Source organism: Canis lupus, chromosome 17 (genome assembly GCF_011100685.1).
Source record: "Canis lupus familiaris isolate Mischka breed German Shepherd chromosome 17, alternate assembly UU_Cfam_GSD_1.0, whole genome shotgun sequence".
Lineage (NCBI taxonomy): Eukaryota > Metazoa > Chordata > Mammalia > Carnivora > Canidae > Canis > Canis lupus.
The window spans coordinates 36,030,789-36,052,208 of record NC_049238.1 but is presented as its reverse complement, the minus strand read 5'-3'; the positions used below and the strand labels follow the sequence as shown (position 1 = coordinate 36,052,208).

At 45.4% G+C, this 21,420-nt stretch overlaps 1 long non-coding RNA gene across 1 annotated transcript in view; it reads left to right on the top strand.

Moving 5' to 3' along the window:
• LOC119869747 overlaps nt 1-12,312 on the top strand; it is a 58,027-nt gene extending 45,715 nt beyond the window's left edge. The window contains exons 3-4 of the long non-coding RNA XR_005372408.1: nt 10,584-10,735; nt 11,665-12,312. This is a non-coding gene — a long non-coding RNA (uncharacterized LOC119869747). The remainder of the gene's footprint in view (nt 1-10,583; nt 10,736-11,664) is intronic.
• The last annotated feature ends 9,108 nt before the right edge of the window (nt 12,313-21,420 follow it).

Here is a 21,420-nt window from a genome sequence, read left to right as displayed (position 1 = left end):
GCAGGGAAGAATTTACGCTGTGATTCTTTGCGTGGGGTTTGGCAGGATTTAGTTAATGACAGCCCCATCGTTTCTACACACCCGTTAGCAGTGTGTGAGTGCCAGTCGCTCCACATCCTCATAACGCTTCTTCTTGTGGTCAGTCTCTTTTATTGTAGTCATCCTAAGAGCTGTGTGGTGATAGCTCGTGATAATAATTGACATCACCTATTTCTAGTTCACAGATCTTTGGTGATCTGTTTAAGCTAGTTTGTCCATTTCCTTTTTTGTTTTTTTTTTTTTTAATTTTGTCCATTTCTTAATTGGGTTGTTTGATTTCTTATTATTGAGTTTTGGGAGTTCTTTGTATAGAGTGGATTCAAGCCCCTTATTAAAGAAAGATATGACTTGTGCATATTTTCTCCCAGTTTGTAGCTCATGTTTTCATTTTCTGTTGTTTTTCATTGTAAAGGAGTTCAATATATCCATTTTTTTCTTTTATATATTATGCTTTTGATATATCTAAGGAATCTCTGCCTTGCCCAAAGTCACAAAGATTTTATTCTGTTTTCCTCTGGAAGCTGTGGATATTTCAACCTGTGATGATCCATTTTGAGTTAATTTTTGGACATGGTATGAGGTGTGGGTTGAAGTTCACTTTTTTGCCTACAGGTATCCCCGCATTCCCCCACATTTGTTTAAAAAGACTACCATTTCTCCCTCCCTGCACTGCTGTGCACTTTTGTCAAAAATTAGTTGTTCATACATGAGTGGGTCTGCTTAGTCTTGAGTCTGAAGTTCCACGGATGTTTGTGCTCATGTTTACTCCACCAGCTTGATTATTGTCACTTTATAATAAGTCTTGAAGTCACACAGTGTTAGTTCTCCAACTTTGTTCCTCCTTTGCAAAGTTGTTTTGACTATTCTAAGTCTTTTGCATTTCCACATGAGTTTAAGAAGAAGTTTGTCAATTTCTACAAAAGTCCCTGCTGAGATTTTGCCCAGAATTGCACTGACATTGTAGATCAATTTAGTGAGAATTTATACCTTAAAATATTGAGTCCTTCTATGAACACAGTGTCTCTCTCTTTACTTAGGTTCTCTTTCATTTCTCTCAGCAATGTTTTATAATTTTTAATTTGTAGACCTTGTCCATCGTTTGCCAGACTTGCTCTAATTATTTTATACTTTTTGATACTATTATAAATAGTACTTTTAAATTTTTGATTTCTAATGTTTCACTGCAAATATACAGAAATGCAAGTGATTTTTGTGAATTCATCTTGGATCCTGTATCTTTGCTAAAGTCACTTTTTTAGTTCTAGTGCTTCTTAGTGCTACAGGATTTTCTATGTAAACTCTTCTCTTGTGTCATCTGCCAATAAAACAGCTTTCCTTTTTAATTTCCAACCCGGATCTCTGGATTTCTTGCCATATTACACTGGATAGAAACTTCAGGACAGTGTGGAATAGAGGCTGTGAGAATTTCTGATCTCAGGGAGGAAAGTATTCAGTCTTTCATCATTAGGAATGATGTTAACAGGGCACCTGGGTGGCTCAGTTGGTTGAGCGCCCAACTCTTGGTTTCAGCTCAGGTCATGATCTCATGGGTTTTGAGATCAAGCTCAGCATTCGGGTCTGCACTTCAGCCGGAGTCTACTTGAAAGAGTCTCTCCTTCTGCCTATGCACTCTTTCTCAAATAAATAAATAAATAAATAAATAAATAAATAAATAAATGAATCTTAAAACACACACACACACACACACGAAAAGGATGATGGTAACTATAGGAACTATAGAGGCACCTGGTTGACTCAGTTGGCAGAGCATCTGACTCTTGATCTCTGGGTTGTGAATTCAAGCCTCACACTGGGCATGGAGACTACTTAAAAAAAAAAAAAAAGAATGATGTTAGCATAAACTTTTGGTAGATTTCTCTTATCAGGTTGAGGAAGTTCCCATCTCTTCTTAGTCGGGCTAAGAGTTTTTATCAGGAATATTTGTTGGATTTTATCAAATGGTTTTTCTGCATTTATTGAGACTTACCACAGTTTTCTAGTGTCATCATTTGACAAGTTTGAGTGAAGTGTGGAACATTTACTTCTCTTTATGTCACTTTACTCTCTCTGTTTATAATATTCAGTTATCTCAAATATTTCTTCTACATATTTTTAGAATCACATTAGACAGTGTTAATAGTTTTTGCCTCAATCATCAACACAATTTTGAAAACTCAAGAGGAAAATGAAAGTCTCTTGTTGCTTATTACATTCTTTCTTCCTTACTGATGCTCCAATAGTCTTTCTTTTATTATTTCTCTTTCTGTTTAGAAAAATTATTTTAGTGGGGCACCTGGGTGGCTCAGTCAATTAAGTGTCTGACTTCAGCTCAGGTCATGATCTCAGGGTCCTGGGATTGAGCCCTACATCGGGCTGCCTGATCAGCAGGGAGTCTGCTTCTCCCTCTCCCTCTGCAGCACCTCCCTACCCCAGCTCATGCTCTCGCTCTCTCTCAAATAAATCAACAAAATCTTTTTAAAAATTAAATAAATCTTTTTTAAAAAGAATGAAAACTTCTTTTAGCCATTCTTATTCTGTATGTCTGCTGGTGACAAATATTTAGTTTTTCTGAGAATGCCTTGGTTTCCATTTTATTCCTGAAGGATCTTTTCACTAGAAAGGACTTTTTAGCTGGGTGTAGGCCACTTCTTCAACACTTTTTCTGGCCTCCATGGTTCCTCATAACAATTTTCTATCATTCAAATTTGTCTTTCCCCCTAGAGGTGGAGTGTCATTTCTCTGTGTTTTCAACATATATTTTTTCCTCTTTGTTTTCAGAAGCTTGACTATGATGTGCCTTATATGGATTTCTTTGGGTTTATCCTGTTTGAGATTTGCTTGGCTTCTAAAATCTGTGGCTTTATGGTTTTTGCCACATTTGGGAAGTTTGAAGCTATTACTTAATGGAGCATTTTTTTCAGTTCTGCCCTCATTTCTTCTCCTTCCAGAACTCCAATGTCATGGAAGTTAGATCTTTTGTTACAGCACCACAAATCCCCAAAGCTCTGTTCCTTTTTTCTCCAGTGCATTTTCTTCTCTCTGTTGTTGGGAATGGATGTGTAACAGTGTCCTATCTTCGAGTTCACTGTTTCCCATGATTCTGCTGGTGAGTGACCCCATTCAGGCAGGGTTTTTATTGTTGTTTTGGTTGCCATGTTTTTCAGTTCTAAAACTTCCACTGGGTTCTTCTTTATATTTTAACTTTCTTGCCTGGGATCTCCTAAATTTTCATTTGTTTCAAGAGTATTTGTCGTTACTCTTTGAAGCATTTTTATGGTAGTTCTAACTACCATCATTCTAACATCTCTGCCACCCTGGGATTAGCATTTATTGATTGTTTTCATTCAATATGAGATCATGCTCGTTCTTGGTATGATAAGTGATTTTTTTAATTGAAAACTTGGCATTTCAAATATTGTTAAGAGATGCCGGATATTATTTGAATCATCTGTGTTAAGGGTCTTCCTCTGACACCAGCCACTTTCTGGTGGGGCAGTGAGCTGCACTGTTACTGCCAGGCAGGGGTGGAAGGCCAGGTTCCCCATCTGGCATCTGTTGACAGAGGTAAAAGTAAAAGAGGTCTCTACCTTATTGCTGGGTAAGGATAGAAGTTCTGGCTCCCCAAAGGGCCTCCACTAACAGCTCTCTCAAATGGAGGAGTGCCCTGTTGTGATTCCCCACATGGCCTTGTTATCACTGAGAGGTGGAGAGAACCCCCTTTGATACTCCCCTTGTGGACAAGGGGAAGAGAGCCTGGGCTCTGCTAGGTGGGGGTGCAAGTCCAGGCTCCCCTCATGACCTCCTCTGATGGTGGAGAGAAGCTTGTTAACTTTGCGGATGAATGTCTCAACCCCTCTACTTGGCCTTCTCAGACACAATCCTGGGGTGGGAGAAGTCGAGATGGGGAAGGAATGAAACTTGGTGGTGGGACATCTGCCTACATGTCCTCCTCACCTTATCACATATATCACCACACATGCCCTCGCCCTTGGCAGAGCTGTGCAAACAAACACTGGCCCAGGAGCTGGTTGTGTTTTATCTCATTTATCTCTCACACCCGCCCTGTGAGATAGGCAGCAATTCAGTGCTCCCTATTCTTACAGACAGGAGGAATTTGGAGGCAGGGAGGCTGAGTAATATGACACAGGTTAGCATGAGTCTACACCAGAATTCTAAGCCAGGTCTGTCTGATTCTAATGTCCTTGCTTTGTAGCCACCATGTTTTATTGTTCACTAAGTTCTGAATAGAGGGGAATGAGTGCCCCTTGGGGATATGAGTTTGCAGAGATCAGAAGGAAGGACCTAGAAAAAAGGCTAGAGAGTGTTTCCAGGGGTTGCAGTGGACCTGCATCCTTCCAAGAGAAGAAACCTTCTGCGGAAAGAACGGAGGAGTTGCATGGACAGAGCTGGGATTCCAGATTTGGAAAAACCTGGGTTCAAACCACACTCCACAGTAATCCCCCAGAGAGCAGGAGTTTGGGCAAGTTGTTCAAGCCCTCCAAGCTTCTCTTTTCACATTTGTACAATGAATGTTATGATGATGGTGTCTCCTTCAAAGTTTCCCAGAGGGTAAAATGAGGCAATGCATGTATAACACTTAGGCAGTGCCAGGCCACAGTAATTGCCAAATAGGTGCTGACTGGTGGTTTTATTTGCTATTGCTCTGGAAAGTGGCAGGTGCTATAGGCCCTGAAGCTTGAGATGACTGGAAGGACAATGTTACTGTGCTATAGGGTAGGGGCGGCCCAGAGCTTGTCCAGAAGTGGGGAGGCCTAGCAGAACCCAGGACCCCGTAGGAGACACTTTGCAGGGACCCAGGCTCCCTGCATTGGTGGGACTGGGTGCCTTGCAACCTGGAGAGGTCATTCCCAATCTTTGCTCTGGTAGCAGTGATGGCTTCAGCAAGGGAGGGAGTGGTGGTTTCTGTTGGCTCTCAGACATGCCAGCTGTCTTCTTTGGGAATGTGTTTCTCCTCCCCAGAGGGAAGTAGATGATTGAGAAAGGAGGTGAGCAGGTGAATCGGGCTTTGCAAACACTAGCCTGTTAGCTCCTGTGTGCTTGCCACGGACACCAAGCCGAGGCCAGCGTCACAGCAGGTTATGGTGCACTGCACGCTCACTGCACCAATGAGATGTATTTGCAAACATATTATAAACAGATTACATTTCTTATCCTAATGTGGCTGTTGGCTACCTGCCTGCGAATTTTAGCCTCCAGGAGAAAAACAATTGCTTCAGCTGAACAGTTCACTACTTTTACTTTCCGTCCACTGCTCAGGGCTCCTTCTGGTTCTCCTTCACTTCCAACACACACAGACACATGTATGTACACATGCTTACATGCAACCACACACATGCCTTCACAGGGACGTGCCAGCCGTGTGCCTGCTGGCCCCCTTTCTGCTGGCTGCAGGTGCTCTTCTGACCCACATGTGTATTATGGGGAGCGGATTGCCTGCTAATATGACTGTGGAGATATTTTGGCTTTTCAGGAAAAATCCTCTGCCTGTCACCATACCCTTTCACATTTAATAAACACACTCTGGCTTCTGCTTCCAGACTCTTCTTTCCTTCCATAGATAAACACTTTAACAACCCACTTTAGGAGCGCCTGGGTGGCTCAGCAGTTGAGCACCTGCCTTTGGCTCAGGTCATGATCCTGGGGTCCTGGGATGGAGTCCTGCACTGGGCTCCCCACAGGGAGCCTGCTTCTCCCTCTGCCTGTGCCTCTGCCTCTCTGTGTGTCTCATGAATAAATAAATAAAATCTTTTTTTTAAAAAAATAGCCCCCTTTATTGGTTAACATCCAACGTGCCTTTTCCACAGGGCTGTGAGGCCCAGGGAAGGGAGGGGATTTCACTGAGGTCCCTAGTAGGTTAGCGAGTGACAGAGGTTCTCCAGACCCACCACACACACTGACACCATCGCGGGGAGGACCCTTTTAGCCACCCTGACAGTTTCCTTGAGGCTGACCAGAAGGGATTATTGGAGATCCTAAGATCCAGCCAAACCAGACACAGAGGAGCCCAGGGCAGTGGGACTTGAGCTAATTCCCACCAACCTGTGTGCAAGTGATTTCGTAAGAGAAAGTCAGGTGGAGGCTTGCACACGATTGCCTCCTGGCATCTCCACAATCCTGTCATGCTTCCTTCCCCCTCCTGTCCATGTTTATACTTCCTCCCTCCCTCCCGCTCTGTCTCTGTCTCTCCTTCATCCTTCCAGAAAGTCCTCCCTCACCTTTCCCTTTCCTCAAGCCAAGCTTATGCCCCACACGGGCCTACGGACTTCTTTCCTCCAGGGCCAGGGAAGTGGACACAGAACGACGTCCAGGCTGCGCCCCTTGGGGGTCTCATATCAGAGACGCAGGGAACAACTGTTTCCCTGTCCACGGACAAGTCAGTGGCACGTCTCTCCAGGCAATGTCTCTGCCCAGGAGAACAGCACTGGGTGCCCCTGCAGGAGTCCAGATGTTCAGATCCTGCAGGGCCGCTGGCCAACTTCTATGGCCCTTTCTTTTTGTGAGAAGTCCGATAAGCAGACCAGGTTAGGAAGGGGATCCTAGCCGGACCGTGGAACAGACGTGACATGCAACTACAGGGGCCGCCTGCATCTGTCCGGTGTCTGTGCGTTCAAGGTCCGCACATGGGCACACTCTCACGTGTACACTCACACGTCCACATTCATGGCACATGTGCCCATGCTCACACTCATATGTGCACGCACACGCAGGTACGCTCATCCACAGCTGAGTGGCTCTAGGCCTCTCGCTCAGCATGTCGTTAGCTCAAAACGGTCTCTGCCGGGATCCCTGGGTGGTGCAGCGGTTTAGCGCCTGCCTTTGGCCCAGGGCGGGATCCTGGAGACCGGGATCGAATCCCACGTCAGGCTCCCCGCATGGAGCCTGCTTCTCCCTCTGCCTGTGTCTCTGCCCCCCTCTCTCTCTCTCTCTCTCTGTGACTATCATAAATAAATAAAAATTAAAATAAATAAATATTTAAAAAATAAAAATAAAAACGGTCTCTGCCTGGCAGCCAGTAAAAGTTACCAGTTTCCGCTCAGGTTCCCTCTGTTTGCACCCACCTGACAGTCAGCCTCTTGTCAGGCCTGGGGAGGCCCTAGGCGAGACACAAACCCTTCCAGAGGGGCCAGGACAGCCGTCAGCTCTTGTGCCCAGGGAGCTCATTCCAAACATCCATGGGGCGGCCAGCCAGGCCCTTTGGTGCCAAGATGACACCTGTCTTTCACAGAGTGACAGCTGGGAGCTTGCTCCTGCCAGCCCCTCTGTGACATGAGAAATGAGTCTGTTGTCCGCTGGGGGCCTTATCCCAAGAGCCAAGGGGCTTAGTGCCAAGCCAAGCATACCAGGGGCTTGGCACGAGGGTGTCACCCACAACTGCTGTGATTCCGAAGACAGACTCTGAGGTCAGAAACTTGAGTGTGGGACGCCTGGGTGGCTCAGCAGTTGAGCATCTGCCTTCAGCTCAGGGCACAATCCCCGTGTCCCAGGATCGAGTCCCACATCAGGCTCCCGCATGGAATGGAGCCTGCTTCTCCCTCTGCTGTGTCTGCCTCTCTCTGTGTGTCTCTCATGAATAAATAAATAAATAAAATCTTAAAAAAAAAAAAAAAAGAAAGAAAGAAACTTGAGTGTGCTGACACTGCGACAGAGTGCAAAGCCACAGCACTATGTCACTGGGAGAAGCAATGGGCACCTGCAGTGGGTGCCCCCCCTTCTCAAGGTGCAGTGTCAGGAGAGTTTGTTTTTAATTAGGGTAGGGCAAGAAGGGAGAATTATGGTGGTTTTTTTTTTTTTAAGATTTTATTTATTTATCCGTGAGAAACACAGAGAGAGAGGCAGAGACACAGGCAGAGGGAGAAGTAGGCTCCCTACAGGGAGCCTGATGTGGGACTCGATCCTGGGACTCCAGGATCACACCTTGAGCCAAAGGCAGATGCTCAACTGCTGAGCCACCCAGGCATCCTTATGGGGTTTTATTTTAAACCTGTCCAGAGAATGGGCCCTGGGCATATCTTAGCTCACCATCAGCCCCTCATGTACCTAACGGGCACAAGCAACTGCAAATTTTTAGTTATCTAAAATTTAAAACGTGTTCTTCTCTAGCTCCAAAAGGAGTTTGAGATGCTACAAGATTCAGCATGAATGTGTGCCAATTAATGCACAACGGGACAAAAACTTCAGGGCAGAGGAGTGGCTAAGCCCAGGCCTCAGACTTGAGGTGAAGGCTGCACATGAGTGAGGAACATACCTCCGTATCACAGGCAGCTGAGCCAGCGGGGACCCCTTTCCCTTCACTCCACTGTCTTCATACCTTAGACACTAGGCCAAGCAGCAGTGACCCAGGCAGGAGATGGCGTTGAGTGGAGGAGTGACATCCACCTGGGCATCTGCCTGCTGTATCTGGCTGTCCCTAGGATGTAAGAAGAACAGAGATACTTCACTTTTTTCAAGTTAAGAAAGTATTTTTAATAGTTAATCTTTGGGGTGCCTGGGTGGCTCAGTCAGTTAAGCATCTACCTTTGACTCAGGTTGTGATCTCAAGGTCCTGGGATCAAGCCCTGCGTCGAGCTCCCTGCTCACTGGGGAGTCTGCTTCTCCCTCTCCCTCTCCCCCTCCCCTACTCATTCTCTCTCACTCTCTCTCTCAAATAGATAAAATATTTTTTTAATTTTTTTAAAATTTATTTATGATAGTCACAGAGAGAGAGAGAGAGAGAGAGAGAGAGAGAGAGGCAGAGACACAGGCAGAGGGAGAAGCAGGCTCCAAGCACCGGGAGCCCGACATGGGATTCGATCCCGGGTCTCCAGGATCGCGCCCTGGGCCAAAGGCAGGCGCCAAACCGCTGCGCCACCCAGGGATCCCATAGATAAAATATTTTTAAGAAATATAAAAGGTCTAGGGGATCCCCAGGTGGCTCAGCGGTTTAGCACCTGCCTTCCGCCCAGGGCATGATCCTGGAGACCCAGGATCTAGTCCCACATCGGGCTTCTGCGTGAAGCCTGCTCCTCTCTCTGCCTGTGTCTCTGCCTCTGTCTCTCTCTCTCACTCTCTCTCTCTCTCTCACACACACAAATAAATAAGATCTTTAAATATATATATATATACATATATATATATATAAAAGATCTAAACCAGAGTGTGGAGCGGCCCAGGTGGCCCAGGGCAGCCCGGGTGGCTCAGCGTTTAGCGCCACCTTCGGCCCAGGGCCTGATCCTGGAGACCCGGGATCGAGTCCCACGTCGGGCTCCCTGCATGGAGCCTGCTTCTCCCTCTGCCTGTGTCTCTGCCTCTCTCTTTGTGTCTCTCATGAATAAATAAATAAAATCTTTTTAAAAAATAAAATAAACCAGAGTGTGAAGAAGAACCCCTCTGGCCCCTACCCCTCAGGACCCCCGATTCCTTCCCCAGAGGCAACCACCATTACCAGATCGCTAGGGATCCATTCCAGGCTACTTGCCACACACATGAGTGTGACATGGAGGATAGCATACTGTCCTAGTTTATTTAACCAGTTGCAGAGTGTTAGATGTTTGGATTGTGTCATCTTTGGCAAACACAGGCAACACTGCCTAGGAACCGTTACAGGTGCACATGGCTCGCAAGCCGGAGAGTATGCCCAGATGAATGCTCAGGGCTGCAGTTCCCAGGGAAAGCGCTAAGTGCATTCGCAGTTTGGAGAGATATTGCCAAATGGCACTCCACCAAAACTGTCCCATTTTACAAATATCTAGGATGCATTAGAGCTCCTGTCGTGTTTTTGAACATGGCATGTGATCGAAATGTGACAGCCTGAAGAATGATGAATGGTATCTGGGTGTAAACATAAGTTGCATTTCTCTTCTCACAGGCAATGCCGAATATTTCCTCAGATGCTTCGGAGCCATGTGCATCCCCATCTCTACAGCTCGCCAATTCGCACCCCTTGCCCATTTGCCTATTTGTTGCCCTCTCAATAATGTGTAGGAGTCTGTATATATTAGGGATAGTTGCCCTTTGCGATATTAGTCAAGAGTTTTCCCTTTTGAGTTTGTTTATGGTAGGGTTGGTTGGCCTTAGAGAGAAAACTTGATTTTTATATAGTCATTTTCACTCATTCTTCTCATTGGGGGTTTTATCCTTTATGTTTATCCAAAAAAGGCATTCCTCCTTCTGATATGAAAAAGTAAAAATTATTATTTTATTTTAAAACTTTGATGGTGGGAACCCTGGGTGGCGCAGCGGGTTTAGCGCCTGCCTTTGGCCCAGGGCCCAATCCTGGAGACTCGGGATCGAATCCCATGTCGGGCTCCCGGTGCATGGAGCCTGCTTCTTCCTCTGCCTATGTCTCTGCCTCTCTCTCTCTCTCTCTCTCTCTGTGACTATCATAAATAATAAAAAAATAAAGTTTAAAAAAAAAATAAAAAAATAAAACTTTGATGGTTTCTTTCTTTTCTTTTTTTCATTTTGATAGTTGGTTTACATAGATTTTATTTGGATATATCATTGAAATATGGATTCACCTTTTTTTTTTTTTTTTTTTTTTTCAGATGGCTCCCCCAGCTAGTCATCCCAGTACTATTTCTGGAACGAGCCACCTTTCCCCACTGATCAGAAGTGCCTCCTTTCTCGTCTCACAGAGGCCTTGTTGCACTTGCCTCTCCTCTGGGCTTTCCACTCTGAGGAAGAGAGATGCTTTTAAGTGAGTGTAATGCAGAGGCTCAGAATCCCAGGACAGAAAATATCCAAAAAGGCCTTCCTTTTGATCTGTGGTTTAAAATACAGAGAAAAAATATTCTTCACTTGAGAAAATACAATCCTTTCTGGTTTCTTAAAAAAATTTTTTTAAGATTTTATTTATTTATTCATGAGAAACAGAGAGAGAGGCAGAGACACAGGCAGAGGGAGAAGCAGGCTCCCTATAGGGAGCCTGATGTGGGACTCGATCCCTGGACCCTGGGATCACCTGAGCTGAAGGTAGATGATCAACCACTGAACCATCCAGGTGCCCCAAAACCTTTTCTATTTGCTTTAACTTGTCATCCGATCATACTTAAACCCTCCTCCACTACCCTTCTCTTGCAGGCAGGCACCTGGGGTAGTTTGAAGGGAGCATTCATGTTTCTTGTGCTGCATAAAAGTCCAGACATTTGCTCTGTGAGGGAAAGAACCTAACTTAAAGTAGCTGGGAAAGAAATGTATTGGTCAACACCTGAAAAGTCCAGGACTGGCTTGACTCAGTGATGTCAACAAGACCGATCTCAGTCACTCTGGCTGTCTTGAGTAGGCTTTCTGCTAGAGGTGGCTGTGAGTTGGCTGCTAGAAGCTCAGCTCAAAGACTGTCCTCTCAGTAGCCCAAGGTAACAGACACGAGAATGGTGTGATGGGACATCCATCCTGGACTGATCGCTAGAACTGGGACACGGTATGTGCTGGTTCGTGGTTCTGGGTCACAGGTCTGCCTCTGGACCAGGCAGTCCAGCAAAATGGTGTGGGCTGGTCCTAGAAGGATGCTGGTGTGCTGCACTGCCCAAGAAGGGGGATCAGATCCTGAGAGGTGGTCACAGCAGGTGTGCCCCATGCCCCGCTCTTTCCCTGACCTTCTACATCTTTGTTCTTCTTTCCTGGAAGTGCAAGATGCAGCTGTTACCCTGCTGAACTTGCCACCCTGGTCAAGTGACTTCACTTATCCAAGCCTCAGATGAGGATGATGAGAGAATTAACCAAAATAACAGACCTCAAGTATCTGGCACCTGGAGCCCAGCAACTCTCTGCTCATTGGCTCAACTGCATTAAAAGGTTTGGATCCCAGTGCCCCAGGACAGAAACAGTCCTCCCTCTGCAGCTCTAGGTGTGACTTAGCAGCAGTAAGGGGAGAAAAAGAGGAGGAGGAAGAGGAGAGACGGAGGGGGAAGAAGAAGGAGAAGAAAACGGGCAGCAGGTGAAAGGCCGACAGGAAGAGCAAATAAGAGGCCAAATTAGATCTTCATAAGACACCTTGATGCCCCAAGGACAGCCTACTATTATAGGCTGCAGCCTCTCTGGGAAAAGAAACTGAGGCCTCTGCCACCCTAGCTGGAGGAGCTGCAAACGGAGACCAGACCCTTTAAACATTAAATCCTCTTACCTTGGGGCACCTCGGTGGCTCAGCGGTTGAGTGTCTGCCTTCGGCCCAGGGCGTGATCCCGGGGTCCTGGGATCGAGTCCCACATTGGGCTCCCTTCGACAAGCCTGCTTCTCCCTCTGCCTGTGTCTCTGCCTCTCTCTCTCTCTGTGTCTCTCATGAACAAATAAATAAAATCTTAAAAAAAGAAAGAAAAGAAATCCTCTTACTTTGCCCAGTGTCTATGAGAATTCTCATTGAAAATATCCCTGAAATAAGTTTTGATTGCATGTGTGTGTCTAATGCAAAGGCACTCATGTTTGCAGGGTTTTTTCTTTAAATGTATTTATTCATGAAAGACACACAGAGAAAGGCAGAGACATAGGCAGAGGGAAAAGCAGGCTCCCTGCAGGGAATCCAATGTGGGACTCCATCCCTGGACCTGGGATCACGCCCTGAGCTGAAGGCAGATGTTCAACCACTGAGCCACCCAGGCGTCCCTGCAGGTTTGTTTTTTTGTTTGTTTCTGAATAATATTTTACCAGTGAACCTCTCTTATGCCATTAGGCTATTTCTGTGTTCCCATTTACTAATTTTATCCAGAGACATAAGGTGTCCAACTAAGAGACTACATTTTCCAGGCTCCTTTGCAGTTCGCTGTGGCCATATGACTAATTTCTAGCCAGTGAGATACGAGCAGAAGTATGGGATTTATAGTAAGGTAAGTTAAAAGGAACTGACTCAGTTGTGTAGATACTCTCTTCCTCCTCCACTGGGACATAGATGTGAGAGCAGGAACTCCTGCAAGCTCTTTGTAACATTGAGAGTAGAAACCAGGGCTAGCATAGTGGAACAGAAAGACAAGAAGAATCAAGCTCTGTAAGACTTTTCTATGGGTATATAAACACTCGTGTTTGTGCTTCTGTCTTTTGGTGTTTTCTGCTAAATGCAGCTAAATACAATCCTAACTTGAAACATATGATTCAATCCTTAGCAGCTCTTGGCTGATCTTCACCTTCTGGAGGAGTAGAAATGTGTGTGTGCCAGTATCCTAATAGCCTTGGCCTCTTTAGGACCTGAGAAGAATTCTCATGGAATTTGGACCCCATGAGGGCCTTAGAGAGATGTATTCCTGTCTGGGCTACTTCCCTCTGGTGAAACAAAGGCACTTTCTCTTTGCCCTAGGGAAGGATTTAAGATTCACTGATCTACATGATCAAATCTTACAATTTGTGTGGTTTGTTTCTCAGTGCTGGGCCCTGTTTGGTAAAACTGAACCACAATCATTTTACTAGATCTTTAAAGAAAACTTTTGTCAAACGGTAACTTACACCAGATGTCTGATTCTGCTTGTAATAGTTTACAGTTGACCAATCCGTTTCTGTGCATTATCACCACACACGCGCGCGCGCACACACACACCCTTCAATAGAATGGGAATGGCTATACTAGCTGCAACAGAACCTGGAGCTCACACACTCCATGATCAGCAGAATGGTCCTGCCCTGGGTCAGACCAGAGGATGGGGACCAAATTTTTATAGAAATCCTTCCTAGAGTGGTCATGTTTTTAGAATCAAGTACCGAAAATACTGTCTTGACGGTAAAGTAAAAGCAGATTTTTATCTTAAGCTGCTTGTTGGTGGCTGCCAACAGCAGAGACACAACAATTTGGTCTTCTAAACGAGAATGTAAGTGTCCTATTCAGTATTGTACCCATTAGCAGCGTATAGGACAAATGACAGGAAACTCCGCTCAAGCTAGCTTAATAAAGTCAAGGAATGTACTGGCCCAGGAAACTGAAAACTCCGGCAGAAACTCTGATCTTGGGCAAGGCAGGAAGCCTCCTGTCTGCTTTTCTATATAAGGTACAATATTCCTTTTTTAAAAATATTTTATTTATTTATTCCTGTGAGACACACACACACAGAGAGGCAAAGACATAGGCAGAGGGAGAAGCAGGTTCCCCGTAGGAAGCCCAATGTGGGACGTGATCCCGGATCATGACCTGAGCTGAAGGCAGACGCTCAACCACTGAACCACCCACGTGCCCCTAAGGTACAATATTCCCGAAGATAATGTCAAAGTACCCCTTCTTCCGTACCCTCAGTCTGCCAATGGTTGTACCGGCTCCCTCTCTTTGTCCCCAATTAATCTACAGCTTTCCATCTTAAATCGAAAACAAGAAATTATCAAATCCAAACCCCGTGCAAAGCAGGAGACCTCTCCAAGGACCCCCCACAAGAGGCCCATGCCTGCTCTCCTGGCCCAGATGCCCATCAGCATCTAAGGGAGTCCCAAAGGGCCTGAGTGTGGTTCCAAGTTACTTACATTAGAGTCATAATCTTCTTTAGATTGTACAGTTATTGAGAGGCAGGTGATTGTGTGGTTCCAGAGGGCAAAATCGGGACACACCCTGATGACACATCCATCGGATTTGTACAGACAGATGTCATGAACCCCACAAAACCTTATCTCCTTCAGGCCACACAACATAATCATCTTCTCCGACTATTTCATGTAATTTGAGGTCTCCGGCAAGCTAAACATGCCAGTTGACATTCTCGAGACATAGTATAGGATATTTTACTTTGTTCTGACTTTGTTTAGTCTCAATAACATTTTTCACTTTTTTTGGGGGGGGGGGTCCTTATGGCTTTTTTTCCCTAAAAAAAAAAAAAAAAAAAAAAGATTCACCTGTAAGCCCATCACTTAGAGATAGCCACTTGAAGGGACAGCTCAACTTTATCCAACTTTTTTCTGCATATAAAAAAAATGCATGTATTTTCCTTTACAGTGTTAGGCTCATAGTATCTATTTTCATTAGGAAATCATCTTTTACAATACACTTCATGTCTGTCTACAATTTCATCTCATAAATGTATCATGATTTATTTAGCCATACCCTGCTTGCTTAGCTCTAATTAGAAAAGATTCCTTGAAGTGTCATCACTGGGGTGAAGTAATCTCAGCCGCTCCTCCTGACAGCCCCATCAGACAGGAATTATGATTATATTCAGTTTACGGTGTGGAAGGTTAAATAAACTAGTCTGTGAGTGCCAGCAGAGAGTCTAATTAGCACTCCCACCTACATTGTCGCCCTTGTCCCTGGATCCTTGTATAAATTGTCCAAATTGTCCTTTTTTTTTTTTTTTTTGACTGTCTTGAAAGAGAAATGTTAGCTTACTGCTTTTTTTATTTGCATTTCTTTGGTTGTTTGCAAGTTTGAACATCTCTTGATTTCTTACAGACCACTTGCATTTATTTTCCTTCAAACTGCATTGTCATGTTTCTAGCCATTTTTCTGTTAGTCTTATGCTAAGTCCACACATAAACATTCATGCAATTTATCCACTATGTGTCATGTATGTTCCCCGGGCATTTTCTTGCCTTTTAATTTTGTTATGGTGACTCAGGACTGAAAAATTTTCTTATTTTTGTATTTGCCAATATTTTTCTTAGTGGCAGTTCCCATTAATTTCACCCATAGGCAGTTTTCATCTCTCTCAGGCGCAAATAATTGTGTATTCCCATTTTCTTTTACAATGAGTTCATTCTCTGTATTTAACTCTTCTGTCTCTCTGGAGATTATTGTTAATTTTCTTCTCAAAAGGTCAATCCAGCAGTATCAGCCTGTGTGGGGTAGCCAGACCCATGACCTGTTCCGTCATACTTGGTACCTGGTCAGGACTGTCACTCGTAGCACCTGGATGAGCCCCTGCAGGCAGCGCATCTGGACATTATACTTGGTTAGTACAACTGAAATCACGTTGCTTTTAGCCCTCACATCCTTTACTGACATTAATCCCACGGCAACTAAAACTGCCAGATTTTTCTTTGTTCTGGGAGTGAGGGTACAACTTTTAGAGAAACACGTCTACACTTGCTACAAATTTGCATGTGACACTTTTATATAACTGTGTCCCTCATGTAGGTGTCATTTGGTCTTTGGCTTTTCATCTTGTCACTTAATTGCCATCTATATGGGCAGGTGTTAGAACATACGGACTGCCTTGAGAGCCCTATACCATTCCCGGGCCACTGCGATGCTGACATCTGGGCTCTTCCTCGGATCTTATTTTCATGGAGGCAGCCGATTAAATAGCCATGTTCCTACCTGGCACACTCTTCTGTGTTGCATTTTTAATTCTCAGTATTTGTATTGATATATATTCTGGTTCAATTTGCATGAATGTTACTGGTTTTGTGTCCTATTCCCTCCAGTTGAAATGACTTTGTGTCATTCATGATTTGGTTATTTATGTGTATTTGGGGTGGGCTCTGTTCCTATCCCTATTGTATGGGCAAGAAAGATATTGTACCTTCAAGAGAGGAAGTGAGTTGCCTAGGGCATGCAGGGAGCAGTTGGTAGGTCAGAATTGGCATGAGTTCACAGCACTGGTACTCTTGCCTGAGATGCTCCTCTACTCCTGCATAATCAGTGGCAGCAAAGGACCCTTCAAGACACCAACTGGCTTTGCTGACATTATTTTAGGTATAGAGTGCCTACCAGACGCACCTGTTTAACCTCAAGAGATTCCTAGTTTGGGGGGACACTAGAACCCGTGTGGTCCCTCACATTCTTTTGGAAATGCTTTCAACCCACATGGTCTATAGTTCTAGACATTCCCCCCAGGAATTGCCATGAAGCAATCTATCCTTTTACAATTTTAAAAGTGGACAGTTTGTGTCCGGCCTAGGCTTCCCAGTGTTTAATCACTGTGCTTCTTAGAGGCCATCTGAGAACTTTCATCTTTGCCTGGGCTGAAGACTAACTCTCTTAGTGTATCTGAGTGCTGTCTTGTCTTCTCATTGGTCCTGGGTTCTACCTTTTTCAAGAATATTCTGAAAGGGGGATCCCGGGGTGGCTCAGCGGTTTAGTCCCTGCCTTATCCTGGAGTCCTGGGATCGAGTCCCACATCAGGCTCCTGGCATGGAGCCTGCTTCTCCCTCTGCCTGTGTCTCTGCCTCTCTCTCTGTGTGTGTCTCTCATGAATAAATAAATAAAATATTAAAAAAAAAGAATATTCTGAAAAACTAGAAAAGTGGGAAGCTCAATTGAAATTGCTTTCTCTGGGCAGCCTGGGTGGCTCAGCGGTTTAGCGCCACCTTCGGCCCAGGTTGTGATCCTGGAGACCTGGAATCGAGTCCCACGTCGGGCTCCCGGCATGGAGCCTGCTTCTCCCTTTGCCTGTGTCTCTGCCTCTCTCTCTGTCTTTCATAAACAAATAAAATCTTTTAAAAATTTAAAAAATAAGTAAAAAATAAAGAAATTGCTTTGTCTCTTTTTTTGTCAAGTCTTTAAATTTGAGCATTTTCTCCATGCATAGCTCTATCCTTTCCTTGTTGTATTCTTCAGGTAGCTTTAGAAACCCTTGTGAAACCATGGCCCATTAGTGTGTCCCTGCTTATTCTAGGCATTAGCCTTCTCAATGCTGTTGTCATAAGGGCAGTTCCCTCAGACGTATTATCTTTGATTCTGTGCCCCTTTTTCACATTTTACGTAAACTTTTCTAAAGATCTGAGATCACCAGTAACCACCCTTTATGGCCACATTGGATTTTTTCTAGCCATTTCCTCTCTTTTTTGTTCATCACTGGTATTTGTCACATATATGTGCAGAATTGGGGGCTTTTTCCCTCAATCTCTTTCTTCACTGTAGATGCATTTCAACATGTGAGCCTTCAGGTTAAGATTGTGTGGTACTAGGGAATTTTATCCAGTCTTTCCATGCCTTGGTTTCTTGGATATGATAACAGCATCAACCTCCTGGAGTTTGGACGCCTGGGTGGCTCAGCGGTTTAGTGCCTGCCTTCGGCCCAGGGCATCATCCTGGGGTCCCGGGATTGAGTCCCGCATCGGGCTCCCTGCATGGAGCCTGCTTCTCCCTCTGCCTCTCTCTCTCTGTGTCTCTCATGAATAAATAAATAAAATCTTTAAAAAAATAATTTATTAAAAAAAACCTCCTGGAGTTGTTGTAAAGGAAATATTGCATAGTTGTTATCAGTGTTAGCGTTATTATCTACCTATTGTTGAAATCTTTTGTGGTTACAAGTAACAGAAACTGGCTTAGATACAAAAAGAAAATCTATTGGCTCAGAGAATGTTCCTCCAGGATTTGCCATTAAGCAAAATCCAAAAGTCCCCCCCCAGCTCCAGACAGAGCTGAGTTCAGAGCTCTGTGAATGTCACTAGGACCCGAATGTCTCCATTTGGCTCTGCTGCTGCTTCACGTGAAAGCAAGATGGCAGTGGCAGCACCAGGCCCCTGTCTCCCTTGGCCCCCAGCCTGGCAGGACCATAGTGAGGAGTAGGACCACAGAGTTTGGACTTGGCTCCTATTCCTGGGAACTGGCACCATGCCCATAAAAGGGGGAGCCAAACCCTGAATTTGGGAGATTTGCTTTCCCAAGAGGGAGAGCTCAGGAGCCTTCCTGACTGCAAGTGATTTCGCTGACACTCCTGGGCACCCCCTCCACCCTGAAGCTAACGACATTTGGACATTTTGAAGCAGCCCTTTTGGCAAGACAGATCCCGCCAGAGTGGAAAAAGATGACCCTGAGCCCTGGCCACAGGTCCCCACTTCTTCTCCCTCCTTTCACTAGCCTGGACGTTTCTGGCACTGGCCTGCACCTCTGATATCTGCTAGACTCTTTCCTGGGCTCCACAAAGCTTGGTCCTGATGGCTGCTAATTATTTACTTTGTCTTTATCCTTTTGATGTAGGAAAAGATGTTAGGGTTCCAAGGCAATGGCCAAGAAAGAATTCTTGAGAAGTCTTTGGTGCAAAAAATATTTTTTATTAAAGCACGGTGGCGGGGCGGAGGGGGGGGTGGGGTCAGGAGACAGGCATCGAGGTGGCTCAATGGTTGAGGGTCTGCCTTCAGTTCAGGTCGTGATCTTGGGTCGTGGGATTGAGTTTTGCATCAGGCTCCTCGAGGGGATCGTGTGCTTCTCCCTCTGCCTATGTCTCTGCCTCTTTCTCTGTGTCTCTCATTAATAAATAAATAAAATCTTTAAAAAAAAAAAAAAAGCACAGGGACAGGACCTGTGGGCAGAAAGAGATGCACTGGGGTCATGAGGAGTGACTCATTATATACTTTCAAGTTGGGAGGGGTTTAGAGACAGCATAAGCCTCTAAGGGATTTTGGAAGTAAGGTTTCCGGGACCCTGAGGGGGCTAGCTATTGTTGGAGAACCGTCATTTATTGCTGTCAAATAAAATCTGAGTCATGAGACTCTTCAGATGTGTATCGGTGGGTCATATGCTTGGGGGATGATTGCCAAAATATATCTTGGGGGGGGGGGTAGATTAGAGATAAAGGAAGTTTCCAAAGGAATTTCTATATGTTAAAGTAGACTTACAGGGTCCTAGAGGTTGGGCTAAGATTTCCTTTTGCCCTTAGCAAAGTATCATCGTCGAGGCAGCTGAGTCCCTAGAGGAAGGTCACCGCCTGTTTCAGGGACTGGTCAATGGGCTGTAAGTAGTAAGGACGTTTAATAATTTTTCTTCTGCCTTTGTTCCCCGCATCACTTTGACTCAGCTGGTTTTCTGTGCCTGGTCCATGACCTCGGAGTCGCCCTCCTAAGACATGCCTGGTCACTCAGTGTGTTTATGGTATGACACTTCTGTCACATACGGTGATGAGTACCACTGTTTCTTTAACCTTGAATCCACGTCTCTTCTTTTGCACAATTCACTATTCCTTCATGGGCAGTCTTAGTGGGTGGGGGACTCCAGGTGCTGTGCACCCTGCAGGAAAGGACAAAGGTGTCCACAGTGTTGTCCCCGGTGGCCTTCCCCACCCCAGAGCAGTCCTGAGCTGAGCTGAGCAGCCTCAGAGGGAGTGACAGCAGCCCATTCATGCCCTGCAGAGGCACCTGACACACTTGAGTTCCTCTCTTGGCCTGAACCCCATTCTCGGCTCAGAACCCATCTTTCCTGTTGACTCTCAGAGCCTCTCGATAACGTCCAATACATTCCCCTTTTGCTTGAGTCAGCAAGAGTAGTTTCTTTTCCTTTCAAGAACCCAAGCTGATATTCTTGTGCTGGGCTTCATCTTCTCTGGTTTTATAGATTTATTTGGGCTTTTTTTTTTTTTTTTAATTTTTATTTCTCCCTCTGAAGTTTCTGTTTAAACTCTTTCTGGTCACCCTGGCAGGCCTCCTGCAGCATGTTCTTCTCAGATTTTGGTTAGTACATCCTGCTTCCTGCCAGGACCCCGCTGTTCTGGGGTGGATCTGGGCTGCGGTCCAGCAGACACAATTCTCCACTCTGACACCATCTACATGCCCAGATGTTCCCTCCGTACACTTCCTCCCTCCTCCTTTCACTTCCAAAGTCACGAACTTCAAGCAAAGGAAGAAATGAAAACACCACCTGCAACACCATCCCTTCAGTTTCCTCCCCAGGACTTCAAAGTGCAGAGAAACATGTAGGATTGAGACTCAAAGGTTCACTGGCTATCACCCTTGAAGGAAACGTAGAAACCATCACAGGTCTTGACTCAAGTACCACCTCTGGGTGCCTGGCTGGGGTGGCTGGGGCTGAAGTGCTGAAGGGGTTCGCAAGGCCTGCGTGGATGGGGTAAGGGAAGGCGAAGCATATGAGTGATGATTTGTCCTCCACCAGCAACCCCCTCTGCACTTTACGAATGAGGAAACTGAGGCACGGATGTATCAAGTGGTCTAAAGCTACAGCGGAAGCTAGGGCAGGTCTAGGGGTAGATTCTAGGTTGTCAGGCCTTTCCTCAATGACAGTGATGTCTCTTTCACGCTGAAGTTAATCGCATCTGAAGCCATCGAGGTCCAACTTGCTGATCGCCTGGTGTGTGTTCTATACGCAGCCACATCTGGACATCCTGGCAGGGGCCGGCCGTGCCTGTGGACCAGGGGGTAATACTGGAGAACTTTGGGAATCCTGGTTCTGATTCCCTGGGGTCAGCAGGTGGTGCAGCACACGGGATCTCCAGGGTTAGGAGGGCACCCTGAGAGCCCGCCCACTGGTTAGGACATTTTATTAGGCTGCAGCTAGAAAAGTTTAGGATCTACTCTCGCCACAGAAACATACTCCAGTTCGTTCCAAGTGGGGAGGAAACAATTAGGCAGGTGAATCTCGCCAAAGTGCTAACTTTCATCCCACCTAAGATGGTAAGTCGGGTCCAACCAAATCCAGACCTGGCATGACTCATGAGAGCTGTTGTGGGATGATGGGCACAAAATATCTTCATCCTTCCTGTGAAAGCCAGCTCCTGATTTATTTTTTTAAGCTTTTATTTATTTATTTAT